Source organism: Triticum urartu, unplaced genomic scaffold (genome assembly GCF_003073215.2).
Source record: "Triticum urartu cultivar G1812 unplaced genomic scaffold, Tu2.1 TuUngrouped_contig_8674, whole genome shotgun sequence".
Classification (NCBI taxonomy): domain Eukaryota; kingdom Viridiplantae; phylum Streptophyta; class Magnoliopsida; order Poales; family Poaceae; genus Triticum; species Triticum urartu.
The window spans coordinates 1-11,470 of NW_024119647.1; the positions used below are offsets into that span (position 1 = coordinate 1).

The window sequence follows — 11,470 nt, forward strand, 5'->3', positions numbered from 1 at the left end:
CCTGTATTGGCGTATGGGGATGGGCTTTTGTTGGGCGGTTGGGGCTGGAATGCGGGAGAAGTCCCTGCCGGCTTCGGCCCCGACGCGGTGACACCTGCGAGTGCCACCATTCCTCCCTGGAGGGTTTCGGTGGTATCCACCCCACCTCCCTCCGCGTGCCCGGGGAAACCTGAGGACTCGTCTGGGCAGCAGCGTCGTCGGCGTCGCATCCCTTCTTGGAGGTGCTGCTTGGTACGCGGCGGATCGGAGCCTCGGTATGTGGTGTTTTGTTTCCGGTGGGCGCCGCGGTGGCGGGTCATCCGCGCTTTGCCAAGCTGCCGTCGTTGGCATTTGTTTCTTCTTCTTTTTCTCTTGGTGTGTTGTGCTGCTCGCCACAGCGTTACCTGTACTCGGTGTTGGTTGCTTTGGAATACAAAGCAGGGGGAAACCCTTTTTCAGTAACGCTGGGCTTATACTTCAGTTCTGATGAGTAATTAAATATTGAAAATCACTCGCTACAAGCAATCAAAATACAGTCACCAAATAAGAATTAAGAAAAAGTATCGTACCTTCACCTTTGCATTCCTAGAAAGCAAGGCATTCCCCAATACAGAGGGACTTCAAAAGCAGGACAAATATGAATTGATCCTCACCGTCCTCATGTCGTTTATTTAGAACAGAAAAGCTGAAAAGAACATGGTTAATCTGAGCCAACTCTGCACTTTGTGCAAGATTTTGGAACCCAAACAAATAATCTCACACTATAACTACACTTAGAAAAATACCATAACTTTACCATTGCATTCCCAGAAAGTGAGGCATGCCCAAATAGGGCTTCAAAACTGAAACATGTGAAGGAAAATACCTTCAAACAGAAGACCCTGATCCATACCATCCTCAAGTTGTTTATGTAGAATAGAAAAGCTGAAAAGAACATGGTTACTCTGAAGTCATCTCTGTACTTTGTGAAAGAAGGACCCGAGCAAGTAATCTCAGGTTGTAACTATTAGCACTTTGAACAATTGGAAGATGCTGCGTTTAAGCATGTATTATTCTCATGCAAGAAATCATTATGGTGAAAGCAGTGCCTCGCCTTTCAATGCAGCAGAATCAGCCAACCGTGAAACCGAGATCCAATCGATCGAGATCAGAGAACCTGCGTTTATTTGAAAGCACAAACAACAGCATAAATAAATAAATAAAAATCTTTAACTCGATGCAGAATTGGGGGTAGGATGGAAGTAGGAAGGAGAGACCATTCGCTAAAGAAGGAAGACGAATCAGCAACCTGAGCGTCAACCATAGTTGTTGCGGAACTGAGGAGGGGAATGGGCAAGGAGAAGATAGATAGTGGAGATTATATGGACGCGAGAGTAAAGGACGAGCGTGAATTGACAATGTAACTGACCTGCAATTATCCGCCGGCCTCTCACATCCATTGCCATTAATGGCCTCCTGTAATCGTGATTCAATTACTGAATCGACAGAGTTAAATCGACAGCGGATGATCCGCTGGCTCGGGCACGACATCGTGGAATTGCCAGAAGACAACCTCGTCGGGCGCCTCGGCCCCATGTGAGGCAGACCCGCCCTGAACCTAGGCGCGGTCCCCATGGATCCTCCCTCCGGCATCGGTCATCAGTCGTGACACAGGGTCGTGGGAGTTGTGGAAGTTGTCCGAACGAAACGACGGGTGCTCCTAGTCGGCGCCTTCTGCGCCGATTAGCATAACTGGCGCCTGCAGAAGTAGAATGTTGGGCTAATTCTTTGTTCGGCCCAAATTCTAGCGCGTTTGCACTATTTCAGCGCTAGTTCACTGTTTGTTCTGTTTGGACTGTTTCAGCGCTAGTTCATCGGTTCTTTCTACTGTTTCGTCAATATACTTTGAACTAGAAATTTCTATAAGATTATGTTCGATGGGAGAAAATGCGTGAACCAAAAAATGGTATGAATTTTCATAACAATAAAAAATCTCCATAAAATCATAGAATAGCTGCTGAATGAATTATTTCAGAATTTGGTAGTGGCTTGCACTAGTTTACTGGTTTGAAAGGAAATTTTATTCTAATTAGTACAACTGAATTAAAAAAACAGTTAGTTCTCCATAAGTAAAATCATACTGGCAGGGGGTGTATTACTTAGAACAACTACACTAGTGGAAGCCAGAAACAAGTTAAGAATGGCTGGTGTTGACCCTTGTTTCGATATTGAAACGTGAAGCTCGCCGAAAATATGATCTCATCCATTTTACACCTTCAAGTGGTCCTGAAAAATTCAAAAACAGAATACGTTTAGTCTCTTAATATAAAATATACATCCGAATATGGACTGGATCATGTGAAAAAAGTGTACTAGTTTTCAAAACACAGTTCTTTTAGAGTGTACCTTTCAGCTGTTCATTCTATTGATTGTGCAAAGTCCTTTTATTTGAAAGACCGGAAACCTTGAAGAATAAAAGCAGAAACAGATTGATTGAATTTTTGGTTTATACTTCCCTTAGTAACAAAGTTGCTTTAAGAGAAGTATGAAAATTCAAGGAGGTGTTTATAACTTACGTGGTTTTGAAGAAATGATCTCACGACTGGTAGTTGGACCTCGCTGTTTTGGTAGGTTATAATCTCATACAAAAATATTCCGCGCATAGCTTGGAGATCAACCTGTTTTGCACAGTTGTGATTATCATCTGAATATTTTTTCTTCTATGAGATGAAAGAATTGCAATTAGAATATGTTGTTTAGAAGATAAGAAACTCTTACAGTAGAGAATCCAAGAACTCCCATGCCACGATATGTTTTTAGTATTTGAAGAAGTAAAACACATGTGTCGTACCTGCATTAATGAAATCAGGTTAACTAGCATGTTAGAATAAAAAATCTAGATAAAATAACATAATAATCCTTAACTTCAAAATTTATGTTATCGTGATGTGGATGAAATGGAGGGAAAACTGGTAATGATGTAAGAAGTCAAACTGATTAACCTGAAATGAGTCCTAGGAACTGCAATGAATCTGTAGTCAAAGTCTTTGATGCTGAATGCATTGCAGTTAGGGTAGGTGAGTGCAAACAGTGACTTGAAATTGTAACAGACAATGCTTATTATAGTTGTGAATCTGTCTTGTCCAGTCCCATCAGGATTCATAATATCAAAAAATCTTCCACTCTGTAGGTTTGCTGTTATTAGAATCCATTGCTTATCATTGAAGCAAGGCAAGTGGACCTGTGAAAATTCATAGTAGGTTAGTTCTTGTCACAATTTTCCATTAGAAGAACTCAGTAAGAGAATTTTTTTAAAAGAAAAGGTACTAACAAAATTTTCTATTTCCAATCTGAAGCCAACTCTTGCTTCACTTAAAATGTCTCTGCATATTGGGTCTGAATGATCAAGCATAGGCCTCATGAGTATTGCCTGATAAAAGCAGACAAAGAAAAAAATTTGGTTGGTAAAACTAGTAGATATTACCACAGAAAAACATTCGAAGACAGAGAAAGAAAAAGAATTAAATGTATCATACCATATCTTCTCTTTGCACAATGTGCCTAATAACATCAGTATTTGGTATTAGGCCTTGCCTACCGCGGATTAGTTGGTCAGTATTGAGCATCTTTGAGTAACAATCCAAAGAGTGAGGATTCATCCAGCAACCAGGTCTTAAGGAAATAGTTAAGGTTTTCTGGTCAACCCATACTTCATTCACTTGGAATATTCTTTGGCTGTTGTTTTGGAATTAATGTTAGAAACTTTCAACTAGAAGTTAGTAAAAAAATAATGTGAGAACGAATAAATGGTTTGTATGGTAGAGTTTGATGAAAACTATGACTGATTTGTACAACTAAAAGGAATGGAGTTTGGATAAAAATAACCTTGAATCCAGAACTGGAAGAGCTGCAGTCATTGTCTTGTAGAATTCTATTTGCACTGGTGTTGAGAAGATAACTTGTTGGAACTGCAAATAGTTGGGCTGCTGAACAATTTTTGCAGAAGAGAAGTTTTGAAACTGCTTCTTTCCTGCCTCTATCTGATTCCTTTTGGATTTAGCTTCAAATTCTTCCATGAGTTTGAGCAACGCTGGATCGTTAAGTGGAGTTCCGAAAGAAATTTCAGGCTGCGGAGAGTTAATCTTGATAGGCCTTAGTGGACTATTGCTATACAGGAATGGAGTATTAGCATTGAAGAACCCAGATTTGACCAGTTTGGACGAAGAACCCAGATGAGAGTAGGAGCTTGTTTGATAAGAAGTCATACAGGGTGGGACTGTATCTTGTAGTGCATCGGTTATTGCATTGAAACTTGGTATGTCATCTTCAGTGTAGTTTGCTGGGAAAGAATTAGGTGGAGCTGCTGGTTGAGACACTTGACTAGATGGAAGATTGGTTTCACATTTTTTTTCAAGTGTTTGATGGTACGGATGTGAATCAATGAGAATTGACTTGTCTTGTAATTCTTCTAGTTCGACTCGCTGTGGTGCACAGTAGAAAGAGTCTCCTGGCATTAAGACAAGATGAATTTTTTTTATGTTAGTATGAACATTAAAATATAAAACGGAAGAGAAAATCAAAATTATGGAAGAAGAAAAATAAATTGAAAGTACCTGTGGCAGAATCAGATGAGATAAATTTCCAGTGAGTAGAGCTAATTTCTCTTGTCTCAAATTACGATTTTCTGTTGAATTCAAGTCTTCCCATGTTGGTTTGTTTCTAAGCGAATCCAGGATAACTGGTATTTATACAACGAATAAACACAGAAAAATGAAAAGTTATTGACTAATAATAAGAAAGAACTGGAGATATTGTAAGTAGTTTAAATATGAAGAAAATTGTGTATGGACTGCAAAATAAAGAAAAAGTGGACAGAACAAAAGCTTTATTGTATAAAAAGTTTGTATTACCTTCTTTAGGAGAAATGACTGTATAGGTAAAGTTTTCATTAATTTCATCTCTGCTGAAAACTTCTAGAAGCGCTAAATTTGTGGAACTTGGAGATCCAATAGATATTGGAGGAGCGAAATTTATTTGCTCATCAATAAGCACGCATTCAGAGAATTTTAGAATAATTGAATCAATTAGATCTTGAGTATTTTCTGAATCAAAGCTTGGAGGATATGAATGAGGGCCATGAAAATCCAAGAAATTAGTTGAATACATGAATGAGTGCAAGTGCGGATGTTTCTGCATTGCACTAATGGGTATCAGGGAACGAGTTGAATCAACATTAGATACAACATTACCCAAGTGCACTCCTGAAAGGGCTGTAACTGTAGAAGGTTGATATTGAGGTTCATCTTTAGAAGGAGAGCTTGAGGGTAAAAAACTCAGAACATCGTCAACATAAGATTGCAGCGTTGGAATAGAGTTTGTTAAAACTATCTGCCAAAATTTCTGACTGGAACTCTGAAGCTTAATCCTTTCCTGATTTGAAGAAAATGAGAATTGAGAAAGAATAAAGTTAGCTCGATGCAAGAATAAATAATATAGATGAGCCTACTACTTTGTAAGTAAAAGACAAGTATTCTTGCTTCTGAATTAGATTTGCAAACATGTATGTTGTGAATCGATGGCAGTTTGTTGTTGATGTAGTGCAAAATTGATTCAGGTAATTGCATAGGTGGCTCAACGATAGAATCAGCGAATGGAGTTGCTGTTATGTGCTTCATCTGTTTTTGTTTGGAGGAAAAAAATGAAAGTGGATTTTCAGCTGAGTAAATTTCATGAGCAAAAAAGTACTATAAAATCAAAGTTAATCTTGATATTTGTCTCTTTTGTACTTACTTCAAGCCTCCCAAACTCAATATTGACTCCAGGCTTTGTGTCTAGAGCGATGAATGATCTAAGCATTGTTGCTGACCACAAAGGAAGTCTTGGGAACGTACAGGTTGAAATCTTGTAGTCAAAAGTGATCAAGAATTCAAAATGTGCAATCTGACAAAGTGTGCCAAAAAATATGGAAGGAAATGAAAAGTCAGTTAAAAATTGTCTTTGACATGATCTGAAGTGAAAAAGAAGTTAAAATTGTAATAAATCCTTACCACTAATAGTACTTTGCAACCTTCTTCTAGGTTTGACCTCTTCTTCCCAACACTGGACTGCATTTTGGCAATCTCATGAACCAAGAAAGACAGGGTAAAGAGACACCAATTGTATTTTGGAACTGACTCAATATTGACCAACGCACTGTAGTATTTTCTATTTTGTGCTTAGAAGTCCCTTTGAATTCAGTGCAATTAGAATGGAAAGTACAAGGAGCATGAAAATCCTAGAGAAAGCTTCTTCTGATATGTTTTCAGATAGCATTGATAGCAAGTGTTCTGGGTTGGTTTTGTTGTTCCAAGAAATGTGTTCATGAAATCAACAGTTTGTTTTGAAGGCTTTGTTTGTATTGGAAAACCGCCACATGGAATGCCTAGGATTTTGTGTACAGCTGATTCTGTCAAATGGAACTTGAATCCATTTCTTAGTTGAATTCTGCAAGTAGTGGTGTTGAACTGCATTCCTAACCATTCAAATATATCATCCAATATACAGTTGCATGATATATGAAGCAAAGAACCGAACCCAAGCTTATGAACTATCAGCTTCTGCTCCTCATTTAGTTCAGATATAAACTTGATCAGCAGACTGATATGATTAATTTCGGTGACCTGGTGGACACAATGAATGAATTAGAATTGGGAAAAACAAGAATATGTCACAGAGCAATTAAATTAAATTAAGGGGAGAAAAGAGCAGTTTGAATAAATTTAGTTTTGGGGGATATGATTGTTGTGCTTACTTTTAATCTCTTAGCTGCATTATGCTCATTTAATTGAGTGTCAAGATGCTGCTGGTTGCTCCTCTTGTTGATGAAACTTTGATCTACAGAACCCATCTGCACATAACAACACAAAAGTTATAGCAAGAGTAATGCCATGACTACCAGTCTATCAAGAAACAATCATTCTAAAAACCATTTTACTATGTACATTTTAAAAAATAAAGCATATTAGGATGAAATTATACAAAAAGTCAACGTTATTAAGAAGAAGAAAAAAGAAGCATTGTCATCAACAGACAGAAAGAACATAGTGAATATATTGACCAAAGGTTATATCAATAAGACTTGTCCATTGTGATTCGATTTTGAAATTTTAACTCTGTTTCAATATTGAACAAATAATAAAAAAATTACATGGCAATGGAGCTGCAAGGCCACAGGGCATCACCACAACAGTAGGGGGGAGAGATAACAAATAGAGACTAGCATTTTGATTATCGCTACATGTGAAAAAGTTGTACTGGAAGTAAAAATACTATGCCGTGCCTGAATCACATTTGATTGTTAGGATTGATAGTACTGAAAGTAAAATTCAGAATTTCACATGTCAAAAATGCTGCTCTAGTTTGGCCACGTTTGTCAGCTGTGATGCACATGCTCTTTTGTATTACATACATGAAAACTTACGTTAGTTGTTTCCAAAAATAATTGTCATATAACATCTGAAACAAAAATGCAATGCCTTCAGCAACTGTCACCAACAAAAAAATATTGATTGAGCAATTCCTATTTGTGCCAGAGGAGTAGAGACGAAATAACAAATTGTACACCTGCTGTCATGTTGCACGGCTATGTAGCAGAGCATCCCAAACCAGTTCCATGGCAGGATTGAGTGAACTAGGCATAGATCTTTAAAAGTTTCAGTGCAGTAGGCTAAGATTTTGATACTAGGTTAATTAATTCATTTATCTGACCGAAAACAACAGTAGGAACCTAGTGGGTAGAATCAAAGAACTCCCTAAGATTTAGTAGATCCACCATGTCTGAAGCATTTAGGGATAAAAAGCTCAACCTAGGGTTCGTAGTTTCGCCAGAGGTACAATCTAGAAGCTACGGAATGACAGAGAAAAGAGATTTCAAAGGGCAAACCTGCGTTGATCTTGGCGAAGAGTAATTTCCCAACAGGGCATCCAGGAGAGAGTCGGCAGTCGCCGGAGCAAGAGATAAAGAAAGAGTGGAAGAGAAATGGGGAATTTTCCTGCCCGTGGTTTGTTTTTGACAAATAAGCCCCTCTGTTTAAGCACGTTGCCAGTACTTTTCGAAAAAACACCTTGCAGCAGCTTTGAATTATTTTTTAGGTCCCTATGGAAATAAGTCAGGGCCCGCAAGTAAGTGACTTGGTAGGAAAAGACTCTGAACGAAAGAAAACAGGGGAATTGTTCTAGATACCTCTCGACTCTCTCGACCAGTCCCGAAGGGGAGGAATGGGCGGCGCCGAGGGCGGCAACGGAGCCGCCACCGGCGGCGGCACATATTTCCGGTGGGGAATTCTCCGGCGTGGATGGGAGGACATCAATTCCACCAGTATTGGCGTCCATGGGAATCGAAAACCTACGTTCTTCAAGCCGATCGTCCAGATCCCAGGTTCTTTTCTTCATCTGCTATGTTCTTATGTTAGATATAAAAAGTGCAGACATAAGACGTTGTTGCTCTTTTAGAAAGTCAGTACAGAAACTATGTAGATTATATAGACTAATGTACTGGCAGTCTGCATACACTTGTTATATGCTGAATTCTCTGATGCATCTGACTTCTGAATTGAGATGGTATGGTATGGCATGGCCGGGGGCTCTGAACCCTGTAGTATCCCTGGATAAAAGGCATCATCTAACTCTTTGGGGTATTCTTTCTTCTCTCTGCCCATGTCCTTTCAGTTTGACAAGATAGACAGTCACAGGCTATGCATGTTTTTCTTGTCCTTCTGGCTACTTCCTTGATTGCTAGGAGAAGGTTCATGCATCATGTCCTACATCTTCTCTCAGTAAATTTCGTCTTGCCATGCCACAAAAGTTGATGTCCGTTTAGGTGGGGGGAAACGGCATGGTTAAATCCAAGGGAGGTACAACATGCTCTTCATTAAGCAATTTTGTCCAGACTAGTTGTCTGAAACTTTATGTAACTAGTCTACCCTTGCACCTGTATTTTGAACTATTTGTGATCTTATTGCCATCCAGTGTTAGCTACTACCTCTGTCCCAAATTAAAAGATGTTTTTGGTAAGCTAAATAGCCTACCAAAAACGTCTTATAATTTGGTACAGAGGAAGTACCATTTAACATCTGGTCGAATGCACAATTAATTATGGGAGGTTCTGTTGTTAACGCTCTTCAAATATGTCAAGATTTCATAGTACTTGTGCCTAGAATACCAAAAAATTGAGAGAAAAAGGGACATGTCTGACAGTGGTTGCCTTTTTTATCCAGAATTTTGCTTATTTATTCATAACAGTGTATGCTGAATTCTCTGATGCATCTGAATAGATGTGTATATTCTTAGCTGCCTAGTGTAGGGTCAGACAGTACATAATCAGATCAACAAAATCCTTAAAACATATGCACTATTTTGTAAACATACAAGGTTCAAAGAAGTAGTAGATCGTTGTGGAGGACAGTTATATTTTGTAATGATTGCATAAGTTAATTTTAGTTTCAATTAATCAGGTACCCAAAATATAAAAAAAGTGTACTGCTATGTGGCACCGTTTGTGCTCTGTAATTCACAAAATGAAGGAAAAATTTATGGATTCACTCTGGTTTAGAAGGGCTAATTATTATGTGGTTAATTTGGAATTGAAGAAACTATGCTGTTATTTTATTAAATTTAATTTATGGCCACAGAATAGACGAACCATTAGTAAATTTCCTAGTGAGTAAATCTTTTACGTCTCCAAAATAAACTAGTTCTCAAACAACCTGATAACTGAATCATTGTTGAATAAATATATCCTTTGAATCAATTGAGTGTAAAACATTGTGCACTGAATATGATTAAACTGATGATCTTCAGTTTAATAAGACCAAGTCTTGTTCTTTTAAATTCAATTGTGTATTGCCTGGACAGTGAATATATGGTATCCACTGAGCTTTCTGAAAAGGTATTTTATTTTTGTGTTAGGTGCTTTCAAGTGGAAGAACTAGAGCAGTAAATAAGAAGAAACCAGTGAAGAGCAAAGAAAAAGCAAATATGCTAACTACGAGTGATCAAGTTGATAAAAGTTTAGGAGAAAAAATGATGTATGTTTTGTTCACTGATATTTCGAATTACCCAATCAGGTTGTTTCTATACACAGTTGTGAAAAAGAAAGTTTATTAATAATATATTTGCTCTGCTTGATGCAGGGTGATGATGTTATGCTTGAATTTGACCAATATGTAATGTATCATGAAATGAAGAAGAAAACAGAGGTTAGTAAGTGAAGTTCGTGGGCACAACAATTTTTTAGTGAAGTTCCTGCTTAGGGAGAAGTCTTTGTTAAAAAAATTAATATAGACTTGCTTGTATATTTCAGGAAGTACTAAGTAGTCAGGAATTGATGTTAAGTCAAGAAAAATTTAGCACGCATGACAGATTTGAATCAATTATCCAAGAAGTTATTACTACACAATGTGTTGTAGAAGATGTCACTGAGCGAGATGATAATGAAGAAGATAAAGATGGTTCAAATGGTCAAGACATTGAAGAGGTATATCAAAGAACACTAAAAATAGTCTGTTTATAAGAATCTGTTATTTTTATGTGCATGGTTGTTTAATTGCATGTTTTGCTCCAAAAATTGTAGATAAATTTTCAACAGCAAAAAAATTGTGCTGGAGTTTCTGGTCCTTCTTCTATTGTCATAAGTGGAAATCAAGATGCTGAACTAGCAGGAGATAATATATCTTCTATTCAAAATGACAATGCAATGAGCGTGGTGCTTGGTTCTGATAAGGTTTGTGTTATGTTATTTTGTGTTTTCTATTGTAACTTCATGAAAGTTATTGAAAGAAAATACAGACTTTCTATTTTTCATTGCTCATGTTGTTTTTAAAAAAATGTGTAGGATGCACTTTCTTGTGAGAATGCTCTTGAAAACATTGGTAGTAGCAGTGGTGATTCTGATGAGGATGATGATGATAGTGTTTCGAAAGAAGAAGAGTATATGTTTCCAACGCCAGATGAAATAGAGAAGACAAATGTGCCTCAAGTTGGGAAGGTGTTCAGTACTCTGGATGCTGCTAAAAGGTTTGTTAATGTATAAGCTCTAACCAATGGATTCGGAATAAAGAACGGAAGAAACCACAAGAATAGAAAGATATCTTTTGTTTGCAACAAGAGCAGGAAGACTTTGTCGACATATACAGGGGCAAGAAAAAGGAGAAGAAATGTTCTTCAAAGAATGAACTGCCAAATGCATGTTACAGTCTGCTTGGAAGATGGAAAATGGCACATTCAATCCCAAGATTTGAAGCATAACCATGATTTGGTTTCTTCTCCATCTCTAACACAGTTCTTCCTTAGTCATAGAAGTATGAATGATGCTGAGAAGTTATTGTCCAGGCTGCTATGGGAACACAGAATAAAACCTAGGAAAATCATGAGCATATTTAGGAAGCTGTGTGGTGGAAAATTTGGGAATATAACTTTTGATGTGAAGAAACTTGACAATTTGAAGCAAGATGACCGTGAGAAGAGAAGAAACACA

The 11,470-nt window shown here is 37.7% G+C and overlaps 1 long non-coding RNA gene across 1 annotated transcript; it reads right to left on the reverse strand.

Annotated features, from left to right (window-relative positions):
- Positions 1-73: 73 nt before the first annotated feature.
- LOC125531977 lies at positions 74-1,733 on the reverse strand. Its single transcript, XR_007293660.1, has 3 exons — positions 1,388-1,733; positions 845-1,135; positions 74-664 (listed from the first exon to the last, which is right to left on the reverse strand). It is a non-coding gene; the product is annotated as an uncharacterized LOC125531977 (long non-coding RNA).
- Positions 1,734-11,470: the final 9,737 nt, after the last annotated feature.